General features: G+C 32.9%; 1 long non-coding RNA gene across 3 annotated transcripts in view; it reads left to right on the plus strand.

Annotated features, from left to right (window-relative positions):
* The window catches only part of LOC116420610, a 165455-nt gene that overhangs the window by 44798 nt on the left and 106855 nt on the right, over positions 1–13802 (plus strand). The window contains exon 3 of one of the 3 annotated variants that reach the window (XR_004230976.1): positions 6150–6237. The exons of the other annotated variants lie outside the window; for them this stretch is intronic. This is a non-coding gene — a long non-coding RNA (uncharacterized LOC116420610). The remainder of the gene's footprint in view (positions 1–6149; positions 6238–13802) is intronic. 3 annotated transcript variants of the gene reach the window in all.

Consider the following 13802-nt stretch of genomic DNA (forward strand, 5'->3'; position numbering starts at 1 on the left):
TGGGGAATCATTCCAAATTGCTCTCCAGAATGGTTGGATTATTTCACAATTCCACCAACAATGTATTAGGTATCCCAATTTATATTTTAAAAATCAGGCCTTTATCAGAAACTGTAAAGAAACTGGCTGTAAATGTTTCCCCTAGCATTCTGCTTCCCTTCTAATCTTGGCTGTGTTGGTTTTGTTTGTGCAAAACCTTTTTGATTTAATGTAATTAAAATTGTCAATTTTACATTTCATAATGTATGTCATAAATTCCTCCCTTCTCCAAAGATCTGATAGGTAAGTTACCCCTTGCTCTCTTAAATTGCTTAAAGGTTTTCACCTTTTATCCCAAATCATGTACCTATTTTGACCTTATCTTGGTATGGGGTGTGAGATGTAGATTTAGGCTGAGTTTCTGACATATTATTTTCCAGTTTTCCCCTCAGTTTTTGTGAAAGAGTGAGTTCCTATCCCAGAGTTTGCGAGGTCATCAATTACTGTAGTCATTGATTATTAATTTCTTTTCTTTTCTTATTTCTAAAGCCAACATTTCTACTATAATATTGAATAATAGGGGTGATAATGAGCATCCTTGTTACACTGTTGATCCTATTGGAAATGCTTCTAGCTTCTTTTCATTACAAATAATGTTTGGTGTTGGTGTAAGGTACTTATTATTTTAAGAAAAACTCCATTTATCCTCATGCCCTCTAGTGTTTTTAATAAGTACTATATTTTGTCTAAAGTTGTTTTTGCATTTATTGAGATTATCAAATGATTTCTATTGGTTTTAGTATTGATATGGTCAATTATGATAATAGTTTTCTTGAAATTAAACCAGCCATGCATTCCTGATATAAATCCCACTTGGTCATAGCGTATTATCTTGCTGATAAATTGCTATAGTCTCTTTGCTAATGTTCTATTTGAATTTTTTACATCAATGTTCATTAGGGAGGTTGATCTCTAATTTTCTTTCTCTTTTTTGACTCTTCCCAGGTTTAGGTATCACTACCATATTTGTGTTATAGAAGGAATTTGGGAGGACTCCTTTACCTATTTTTCTAAATAGTTTGTATAATACTGGAATTAATTGTTCTTTAAATATTTGGGAGAAATAATTTGTAAATCCCTCTGGCACTGGAAAATTTTTTTATGAAGGAGTTTGTTAGAATCCTTACAAAGTGTTAACTGACTGGAATTGATAGAAACAATGCTTATGTATTTAAGTTTACACCTTTGAGAGTTCACACATTAGTTCACACATTAGAGTTCACAAGTCCTAGAGATTCACAAGTCAGAAACCCACAATCCCACTCTCTTGAAATAGGAGTCAACCTTTGAGTTCACAGCTTTAAGAGATCATATATAAGGAGTTCCTGGAGTCAGGTGAGGAGACTGAAAAGCCAGAGACTGCAGTTGGGCAGAACGAAGAATTCAGAAGAGGAGAGGCTGAAGCTGGCAGTGGCAGAGGCAAAAGACAAACTGCAAGAGCTCTTGGAACCAAGCAGAGAGATAGACCTCTAAAAAAGCTAAACAGGCTATTTTGAAGGAAACAATAAAGGACTGTACTTTTAACAGCTGGCTGCCTTTGAGGTGATTATTACTTTGAACTGAAACTAAGGCTCCCCAAGAAACCTGCTTCCAGAGAACGATCATATTTTTAGAAAAGAATATCGCAGGAGTTCCTTGATGGCTTGTTCAAACTCTTTTTCTAAAATAGGACTATGTAATTTACTTCCTCTTCTGTTAATCTGGGCAGTTTATATTTTTGTAAACATTCATCCATTTTGATTAGCTTGCCAGACTTACTGGCAAATGGTTGAGCAAAACAGCTCCTAATTATTGCTTCAATTTCTTTTTTATTGGTGGTAAGTTCACCCTTTTAAATTTTACTGCTGGCGATTTGATTTCTCTCAACCAAATCGAAGTTTTATCTATTTTGTTGGGGTTTTTTCATAAAAATCAATTTATTTTTATTATTTAGTTCAATAGTTTTCTTAGTTTCTATTAGTCTCTCCTTTGAGTTTCAGAATTTCTAATTTGGCATATAATTGGCTATTTTAGTTTGTTCTTTTTTTTAGCTTTTTTAGTTGCATGCTGAATGCATTGATCTCTTCTTTTCTATTTTATTCATGTAACTCTTTAGAGATATAAAATTTCTTCTAAGAATTGCTTTGGCTGCATCCCACAGATTTTGGCATGTTGTCACATTAATTTCATATCTTGGATGAAGTTATTCATTGTTTCTGTGATTTATTGTTTGAATCACTTATTATTTAAGATTAGATTATTTAATTGGTTTTTAGTCTGTCTTTCCCTAGCCCTTTATTGAATATAATTTTTATTGCATTATACTCTGAAAAGGAAGAACTTACTATTTCTTCCATTCTACATTTGATTGTGAGAGGTTTATGTCTCAATACATGGTCAATTTTTGTGTAGATACATGTAATGCTGAGAAAAAACAAGTGTATGACTTTCTGTCCCTATTCAAATAATCTCCAGAGAGCTATCATATCTAATTTTTCTAGGGTTCTATTAACCTCCCTAGTTTCTTGTTTGTTTATGTTGTGGTTAGATTTGTCTAATTCTGAGAGGGGAAGATTGTGGTCCCTCTTTAATATAGTTTTGCTATCTATTTGTTCCCGTAACTCGCATATCTTCTCTAAGAATTTGGATGCCCTAATACTTAGGACATATACATTTAGTTTTGTTACTACTTCATGGTTTATGGTGCTCTTTAACAAGATATAGTTTCATTCCTTAACTCTTTTAATTATATCTATTATTACTTTTGCTTTATCTGAAATCAGAATTGCTATACCTTCTTTATTTTCTTCAGCTGAAGCATAATAAATTCTGATGCAGCCATTTATCCTTACTCTGAATGTATGTCTCTGTTTCAAATGTGTTTTGTTGTAAACAACATACTATAGTATTTTGTTTTTCAATCCACTCTGCTATTCACTTCCATTTTATTGGAGAGTTCATCCCAATACATTCACAGTTATGATTACCAGGTCTGTATTTTCTCCCCTATATATGTTTTGTTTTGATTTTCCACCCCATCCCTCTTTACTAATGTTTTGTTTTTAACCACCCCATCTTCTACCTGTTCTGCCTTCTGTCACTGCCCCTCCCTTCTCTTTCCCCTTTTTCCTCCTACTTCTTTATAAGGTATGATAAATTTCTATACCCAACTGAATGATTGTTATTCCCTCTTTGAGTCAAAACTGTGGTGAGATCAAGCTTCAGACAATGCTCATCCTCCTCCCTTCTTTCCCTCTATTGTAATAGGCATTTTGTGCCCCTTGTGATCTAACTTGTCTCATTATAACTCCCTCTCTTCTTTTCAAGTCTTTTTCCACCCCTTAATTTCTTTTTCTTTGATATCATCACATCAGTGTCCATTCACAACCAAACCCCCATCCATGTGATGCCCCTCTAACTGCCCCAATACTAGATGCAATTGTCAAGAATTATAGCTAACATTTCCCCTTTGGAATGCTTCTCTTGAGTTTTGTTTTTGAAAAATCAAATCTTCTTTTTAGTTCTGGTTCTTTTTTCAATAGAAATGATTGAAAGTTTATTACTTCATTAAAGATTTTTCTCCTTCCCTGAGAGATAATGCTCAGCCGCACTGGGTAATTAATTCTTGATTGTTACCCCAGGTCCTTTGCCTTCTGGAATATGGTATTCCAGGCCCTCTGATTCTTTATTGTAAAGATAGATCCCAAGTAAACCTGTTACTCCTTGATATTTGAATTGCTTTTGTCTGGCAGCTTGCAGTATTTTTTCCTTAAAATTATATTATGGGCCAGAACTTGAAAGGAAAGCTGCCTCCAGAAGCCCTCCAAGAAACCTGTCCCAGAGAACATTGCATTTGAGAGAAGAACATTACAAAATTATATTTCTGAAGTTTTGCAACAAAGTTCCTTATGGTTTTCTTTATGAAATCTCTTTTCAGAAGTGATCAATAGATTCTTTCAATAACTATTACTCCCTCTGGTTCTAGTATATCAGGCAGTTCTCCTTGACAATCTCTTGAAAAATGCTGTTTAGGTTCCTTTTTTGATCATGGACTTCAGGTATAGCAATAATTTTTAAATTGTCTCTCCTTGATCTCTTTTCCTGGTTGGCTGTTTTTCCATTAAGATAGCTTACATTTTCTTACATTTTTTTCATTCTTTTTAGTTTGTTTGATTGATTCTTGATGTGTCCTGGAGTTATTAACTTCCATATTCCCCATTCTGGTTTTGAATGTGTGATTTTTCTTCGGTTATCTTTGGTATATTCAGTGAGGAAAAAAAAGATCAAAAAGCAACCCAAACTAGTGTACCCTACAAATATGAATCTAGCCATCAATGAAAAAGACAGATGTTCAATAAAGGAGAAATATATATGGCTCATTCCCACAAAAAAATACACAAGCATGTTATTTAGTTTTTAAACATTACAAAACATGTATGCTATAAAGTTAAATAAATATAGCTAACATGAATAACACAAACAACAAAATATATAATGCTTCATCTCTAGAATTTGTTAAAAGAAAAAAAAAGACACCTTTGGTATTTTCAAAAACCACAGAAATAGCAATATACTTCAGAAGAACACTACTCTAGACATTTCTACTCCCAAGAAATTAAAAGAACAAGAGGAAGATTATTAATATGTTAAGTTGAAACTGCTATGAAGCATCTACTGAAAGATAAGAAATATACAGGTTAAGATGGTATGAAGGAACTGTGGTGGATTTTTTTTTTCCTGAGGCAATTGGGGTTAAGTGACTTGCCCAGGGTCACAGAGCTGGGAAGTGTTAAGTGTTTGAGACCAGATTTGAACTCAGATCTTCCTGACTTCAGGGATGGTGCTCTATCCACTGAGCCACCTAGCTGCCCGCGTTGTGGTGAAAATTCTGAATGAACTAACCCAAACTTTAAGAAAATGTCATATCCATAAAGTCAAAGTGTATTTGAATGAAATTAATTCATTATCCTATTTCCTTAGTAATGAGAAATTTTCATATAGTATCTGAACATGAAAGTTAGGACACCTTGTAAAATTTATGTCATTTTCAGCAAGATATCTAAAAACAAATTTAGGGAGTAATCACTTTCAGAATATAAATATAGAATAGTGATAATGAACCCATTTAAAGACCAATTTAGACCTTCCCAGAGTTAAGGAAAATAGTTGGGAGAACAAAATAAGTGGTCTTCTAGAACATAAGGATTAAATGCTATTTCTTGAGTAGGTAAAAAGTAAGGAAGAAGCATGGGAAAAGGAAATCCAGGGGGTACAGAAATTATACATGTTTTAAAATATGAAGTTTACTTTTCTGATTCCTGAGAATATGGGGACCACAGATTTATGCATGTAACCATTTAAACCTATCAGGAAAACTCTAAAAGAGATGGATTAAAAGGGCAATGGAGATAATATTATTTTATACTGATGTTCATTATAATTGTCATAGTATTGGAGAGAAGTAAAGAACTCTTGACCTCTATCCTCCTAAGTAGAATCTTTCAATTCAGTGGCTTAGGTTTTATCAAATAAGAAGTGATTTTCCTGTGTTTATAAAAAAAAGGTAACTTTAAGTCTATGATCATCAAAACCTCTCAAGGTTTTGATATGCATAAAAAACCACATTGAAGTAAATACTTATGGGCTTTGTGAAATAATAACCTAGTGTGTTCCCCAAACTATACCTGAAGCTTATTTATATAGAAAGTCCAATAGCACTTGCCTTGTTCCTACTTATACTGCCTACTCTTTAGATAAAAGGTTTCACAATTACCAATAGAATATTATTCTTAAGATAGGAATTTTAATTAAAGAAACAAAGGCTAATGCTCAGTTCATTTAAGCTTGTGAGAGATGAAGGCAAGTTGATTTTTTAACTACAGTTTTTTTTTAAATTAACAGGCATAGTCCAAGTAATAAATGTTCCATAAATATGAAATATATAAATATCCTAGTAAAAGACAAAGATTATTGTGAGAATAGGTAGGAATATATGGAAACCAAATGCAAGGTAAATATAAAGTACCTAATGTACTTAAATATTGGGCAGATAAAGGAAATGTGAAACCATGAAAGTCTGTCAGTACAAATGGATTGTTTTTATACTAGCCTATTATCCAATCTCTCTGCAGGTGCAGAAAATGAGTGAATATGTTTTTTTAAATTGACAGTTTGAAAACACTATGAGATAGGACTTAAATCATCAAGATTCTCTCAGTGGTAAGTATAATATAATAACTAGGTTTTAATCAGAAACAGGATGTTATTTGTTAGGATACAGACCCCATGGGGGAAAGGGGAAGAAAATTACTGATTGAAGATTAGGTGACCAACAGTAAATAGAAGTTTAAGTAGGCAGGGAATCAGCAACAAGGAAGTATAGTGGTAGATTATAGAGTTATAATAACTGAGGTTTGGGTTCTAGATTGCTTAAAAAGATTAGGGAGAGAAATTAGGGTACCATCCCCGGAAGAACTCTGTTCCTGGGCAAGAGGAAATATAAGAACTGTATAGCATGGTAAGAATCAATTTATTAAAACTGGGATAAAAGTCAATACCCATGGTTGATTTGCTGTCAGTCCTCCACAATGATGACTAAAGGTTCTTTAAATTCTCTCACAGATTGATCTAGGTTGATAGAGATAAACCTATAGATTAAAGCTAAATCGAATCATGTGAAAAGGAATAAAACTCTGCATACCACTCATGCACATTAAATCTGACAATTCAACTATGAACAGTGGGAAAGACATAAAATCTGAAAGTTACCATTTTCAAGAGTAGTTTAATCAGTGACAGTCATCATAACTAGGAGGCCAATAGAGTCAGAGAAAAACCAAGATAGTAGAGTAGAGAAAGTAAGCACTCCCAACTTCTCAAAAACAAAACAAACAAACAAAAAAACTTTATATCAATGCTTCAAATTAAATTCTGGAGGGGCAGAACCAATACATCAGAGTCAGACATTTCTCCATGCCAAGACAATTTCGGAGTAAGAAAGAGAAATCTGTGACATGAGTATGAATGCCAGCCCAGAGCCCATGTAGATGAAATACCAGCATAGGTGGTGGTTACAGAAGCAGCATTAGCTAAATGGGAAACTAGGTACAAAAGTTCATTAATGTAAACCACTCCTTAAAAGGCAGAATTGACATTAAAATATTGGAGGACTTGGAAAATGATATTCTGGAATTCAAAAGATATGGGATTACAACCAAGAATAATCTGCCAAGCAAAAGGAATTTTTTTTTTTTTAGGGAAAAAGGATATTTAATGAAATAAAAAGTTTTCTATCATTCCTTATGAAAAGACCAGACTAAAAGAGAAATTTTTATTTTTAATACAAGACTCAAGAGAAGCATAAAAAGATAAACAAGAAAGTAAAATAATAAGGGATTTAATAAGATTAAATGACTTACATTTCTATATGGGAAAATTATACATGTAAATCCCAAGAACTTTATCAATATTAGGACAGTTAACCTCAGCCCTAATCTCAGGAACTTTCATCTTCCAGACAACTTGGGGAATTGGAGGATCTGAGTCTGGGAAAACTAAGGGAACCTCTCCTGATAAGGAATGCCCTGACCAGATGTACAGCAGAGACATGGCTCTGGATGAGAAGTAACCAGGCTATCTGATGAATGGACAAGGAGAAAACTGGCTATGAGCACTTTCAGGAGGATGGCCTTTTTGGTTAGGACTTCCAGGTTAGAAGAAACAAGTGAAGTGAAATGGGAAATGCACAGATTTAGAGAATCCACCTCAAATGTTCACAATGGATTAGTTGGGTTCAAACTGTGGTAACTTGTATTAGTCTAATCAGACACAACTGAATATACTATAACTTGATTATAACATTGAGATGTCAATTTGTTCTTCTTCAAGAACAAAGGACAACCACCAAAATAGGAGGAAGGTATAAGAGTGAGTTGGGGGGAAATAAGGGGAAAACCATTTGGAACACAAGTTTTTGCAAGGATGAATGCTGAAAATTATCTAAGCATATATTTTGAAAATAAAAACTGCAATAAAAAAATTTTACTTAAAAATATTAAAAGGGAAGTACAAAGCTGGGAAAAATCTTTATACTTAGTGTTTCTGATAAAGGTCTCATTTCTAAAATATATAAAGAACTGTGTCAAATGTATGAAAATAAAAGTAATTCCTCAATTGATAAATGGTCAAAGAATATGATTAATCTTCAGATGACAAAAGTAAAGCCATTTATAGTCATATGAAAAATGCTCTAAATCATGATTGATTATAGAAATGCAAATTAAAACAACTCTGAGGTATCACTTCATGCCTGTTATGTTGTCTAAGATGATAGGAAAAGATAATAATAAATGTTGGCGGGGATGTGGGAAAACTGGGACTCTATTAGAGTATTGGTGGAGTTGTGAAATGATCCAACCATTCTGGAGAGCAATATGGAGAGCAAGCCCCCAGAGAGCTATAAAATTGTGCGCATGCTTTGATACAGCTGGGCTACTATTGGGTCTGTATCACAAGGAAATTAAAAAGGAGGAGAAAGACCTACATGTGCAAAAAAAAAAAAAAAATGTTTGTAGCAGCTATTTTTACGATAACCAAGAATTGGAAATGATTAGATACACATCAATTTGGGAATGGCTAAATAAGCTTTGGTATATGAAGAAATTGGAATATTATTGTTCTATTAAAAAAATAATGAACAAACTGATTTTAGATAGGCCTGGAAAAATGTACATGAACTGTTGCTGAGTGACACAAGCAAAACAATGAATTGTACTGAATAAAAGTAAGAATGTGTGATGATCAACTATGAAATACTTGGTTCTTCTCAGTGGTTCAGTGATCCAAAGCTATCCCAATAGACTTTGGATAGAAAATGCCATCTGCATCCAAAAAAAGAACTATGGAGATTGAATGTAAATCAACACAAGCTATGTTCATTTTTTTATCTGTTTTTTTTTTTTCTTCTCCCATGGTTTTTCCCTTTTGCTCTGATTTTTCTCTCCCAAAATGATTTATAAAGTAATGCGATTAAAATAAATAAATATTTTTAAAAGCTAACTCTTAAAATATGTTGTTTACAAAGAAAAATTAGGGGTAGCATTCCTGGTCTCAGATAATACAAAAGTAAAAATAGATCTAATTTTAAAAGATAAGGATGAAAATTACATCTTGCTAGTTAAATTTTGCTCAAAGGCACTGAGAAAATGAAGTAATATCAATACTAACCATATATTTATCAAGTTGTACAGCATCCAAATTCTTAGAGGAGAAGTAAGGTACAGGAAGGAATAGACAACAAAACTCTACTAGTAAGAGACCTCAACCTCCCCTTCTCAGAATCAGGTAAATCTAACCATAAAATAAACCAGAAAAAATGTTAAGGAGATGTAAAGAACTTTAGAAAAGTTATATATGATAGACCTCTTGAGAAAACTGAATGGACAAAGAAAGGAATATTCTTTTTTCTCAGATGCTGTGGTATAGTAAAGGCTGTGGCATACCCAAAGATAGTGGGAGTGTCAAACAGCTGGTCAGAAGATTACAGATGGATTGTATTCTTTGCCCATACGCAGATCTAAGATACAATCCTGGCTCACAGTTCCAGGATGGAAAGGAGTAATAACACACTAGAACTTAGAACCTAAGTAGATAGGGGACCCTTTTCCCAATTCCAGGGTAGAAAAGAGTACTTGTAGTCACTCAAAGACCATGAGGGTAGTAAACACACTTCTCCTCGAATCTTACCATCTTTGAAGAACTGAAAACTTACAAAAAGATCTCTGAAAACAGATGCACAAAACCCATAAAGTTTAAGACATTGTACCCTCCACTTGGAAATGAGAGTAATGCAAAAGGAAGTGCAAAAAAAGCTAATGAGAATATTTTTAAAAGAAAAATTAGACAAATACAAAAGGAGATACAGAAGCTCAATGAAAAAGAAATAATTCTTATAAAATTAGAATTGAACAACTGGAAGCTAATAACTTAAAGAGAAATCAAAAAAGAAAACAAAATCAAAGAATGAAAAAATAGAAAACAATGTAAAATATCTCATTGGAAAAACAACTGGCCTGGAAAATAGATCCAGGAGAGATAATTTAAAAATTATAAGCCTATCTGAAAATTATGATTTAAAAAAGATCTTAGAGAAAATTGTCCTGATATTCTAGAACCAGAGGGTAAACTACCGATCATCTTCTGAAAGTGATCCCAAGATGAAAATGCCCAAGAATATTATAGCCAAATTTTAGAACTCACAGGTGAAGGAGAAAATATTGCAAGCATCCAGAAAGAAGCGATTCAAGCATAGTAGATCCACAATCAGGATAAAACAAAATTTAGTTTCTACATTAAAAGATCAGAGAATGTGGAATATGATATTCTAGGAAGTACAAGATTACAATACAAATAGAATTGCAACCAAAAATCATGTACCCAGAAAAACCAAGTATGATCTTTAAAGGGGAATGAATTCAATGAAATTCAATGAAATAGAGGACTTTCAAACATTTGTAATGAAAAGAACAGAGCTAAATGGAAAATTTAACTTTTAAACATAGAATTCAGGAAAAATATAAGGGGTAATTAGGAAAGAAAAATCATAAGGGATTTAATAAGGTTAATCTGTTTACATTTCTACATGGGTGAATGATACATCTAACTCAAAACAACTTTATACATGGGACTGCTTGCCATTTGGGGGAGGCAGTGGAGGGAAGAAGGGAAAAAGTTGGAACAGAAGTGAGTGCAAGGGATAATGTTGTAAAAAATTACCCAGGCATGGGTTCTGTCAATAAAAAGTTATAATTATTTAAAAAAAAAAAGAAGTATATATAGACAGAAAACATAGATGTGAATTGAATATGAAGAGACAATACCTAAAAATTAAGGAGTGAGAGAAGAATGTACTGGGAGAAATGGAAAAGGAGAGGTATAATGGCATAAATTATCTGTGATAAAAAAAAAAGCAAGAAAAATCATTTACAATGTAGGAGAGGGAAAGGGGGAACAAGTGAACCTCACTCTCATCAGAATTGGCTCAGAGAGGAAATAACATACATACACATTCAATGTGGTTATAGAAATCTGTCTTACCATGAAGAAAAATAAGGGGGAAGAGGATAAAAAAGGAGAGTGATAGAAGGAAGGATAAATTGGTGGAGGGGATGGTCAGAAGCAAAATACTTTTGAGGCAACATAGGGTAAAAGGAGAGAAAGAATAGAACAAATTGGGGATGGAGTTAACAAAAGTAATTGTAAAAAGAATTTTTGCAGCAAGTTTCTTTGATGGAAGGCCTCATTTCTTATGCAGAGAACTAAGTCAAATTTATTTTTTTTAAAAAGAGAGCTATTTCCATATTGATAAATGACCAAAAGATATCAAGTTTTCCAATAAATTAATGAAGCAATTTATAGCCATATGAAAATATTACTTTACTCACTATTAAAGAAATGCAAATCAGAAAAATTCTGAGTTATTACCTCATGTGTATTAGTTCATTATCCCATACCTAGATTGGCTAATGGTCCATAAGAAGAAAATGACAAATGCTGGAAGCAATGTGGGAAAATATGAGACATTAATGCATTGTTAGTGGAAATAGAAATCAAATGTATGATGAATGCAAAGATTCAAGCTTTTGGAGTAAGAGTTCATCATTTGACAAAAATTGCTGGGAAGATTGAAAAGCATTTAGGCAGAAAATAATACTTATAGAGCAACATCTCTATCAAGATAAGCTCAAAGTGAATAAATGATTTAAATATAAAGGATGATAACATAAGCAAATTAGGAAAGCATGGGACAGTTTACCTGTTAGATCTATGGATAAGGGAAAAACTTATGACCAAACAAGAGATAGAGAAGATCACAAGAAGTAAAACAGATAATTTTGGCTACATGAAATTTATAAGCTTTTCCACAAACAAAACTAATGCAGCCAAAATTAGAAGGAAAAAACAAACAAAAAAAATGGGCAAGATTTTACATAAATTTCTTTGGTTAAGGCTACATTTTTACATGGGGGAAATGAGAAAAATAGATTTTTAAAAAGAGCCATTCCCCAACTGATAATTGATCAAAGTAAATGAATAGACAGTTTTCAGGGGGGAAAAAGAAACGAAAGCTTTCAATAGTCATAAGAAAAAAAATGCTCTAAATCACTACTGATTAGAAAACTGCAAATTAAAATTAAAAAACTGACATACCACCACATGCCTATTAGATTAGCTAACATGATAAAAAAAAAAAAAAAAGGAAAATGGCAAATTCTGTAGAAGACAGAAAAATTGGGTGACTAATATGCTGTTGTGAAGTTGTGAACTTGTCCAACCATTCTAGGGAAGAATTTGAAATTATGCCCAAAGGGTTATAAAATTTTGCATACCCTTTGACCACATGATACCACTAGTAGATCTCTATACCAAAGAGATCAAAGAAAGGGGAAAAGAACCTATTTGTGAGCAAGAAAAAAATTATAGCAGCTTTTAGTGATACCACAGAATTATAAATCAAGGGGATCAATTGGAGTATAACCAAACAAGTTGTGTTATACGATTATGATGGACTACTATTATGCTATTAGAAATGCTGAGCAGGAGGGTTTCTGAAATACTTAGGAAGTCTCATATAAATTAATGCTGCATGTAGTGAGCAGAACTAAGAGTATACTGTACCCCGTAACACAAATAGTATAAAGATGACTAATTACGAAAAATATTAGCTACTTTAATCAACATAATCACCCAAGATAATTCTCAAGAGCTCATGATGAAAAAGTTATCCACCTTCAGGGGAAAAAAATCAAGTGATTGACTTGATTGAAGCATGCTTATTTAAACTTTATTTTCCCCTTATTTGTCTGTGTTTTCTTTTGTAACACTGGAAAAGATGGAAATAAAAACCATATTTTAGGAATGAGCATGACAAACTAAAATAAGTACAGAGGAAGACAATATATATAGTAATGGCATTGGAGATAATGGCACACAGTAACCACCGAAGAATTTTTAGCCTAAAAAAGAGGTGACAGGAAGAACATGACAGCCTTCTTGAGGTACTAAAAAGTCTACCATATAAAAGATTGGTATTCTAGTACAAGCAGAATAGTACTAGTGGTGGGAGGAAGTTTTTGATAAGTATATTTGGACTCAATATACAGCCCTGAAAAAGGCAAAGAACTATCTAATAATCAGTATATCCTATGTAGAATGGGTGGCACTAGAATATGAATTCTTTACTATTGGAGTTCACTGGAAATAAATAAAGACCAGATGAATACCTGTCAAGAATGAAGTAAAGAGAATACAGATTAGACTTTGAATGTCTGTTGAAATACTGATTTTTTTTGTGTGTGTGTGATTCTGTGAATTAGTCATAATGAACCTTTATAACTAAAGAGGTGGCTGAAATGACATATAGTCAGTAGATAGCCTAAGTCATGCAATTGTACCCTTAAGATAATAAAAGAACCATACAAAGATTTGAGCCCATTAGAGAAAGACTCATGAGAGAATTTGCAGGAAATAATGACTAGACTTGGGCAAGGTCAGAAGTCTAGAAGGGATTGGACTGGGCCTATATGAGGGAGCTACACAACTGAAATCAAGAGTATATCTAATTACCTAGAATAACATGACACTCTTGTCATAAGTGAAGTAACTACCATAAGTAGCATGACACAATTATCATTTATGTGAGTGTTATAAGTTTATATTCTAAATAGATTATCTTACAATATTTTTTTATTCTATTAATTTTGTTCAGCACAATTCTTCCATCTGCT

This window comes from Sarcophilus harrisii, chromosome 1 (assembly GCF_902635505.1).
Source record: "Sarcophilus harrisii chromosome 1, mSarHar1.11, whole genome shotgun sequence".
In the NCBI taxonomy this organism is placed as follows: domain Eukaryota; kingdom Metazoa; phylum Chordata; class Mammalia; order Dasyuromorphia; family Dasyuridae; genus Sarcophilus; species Sarcophilus harrisii.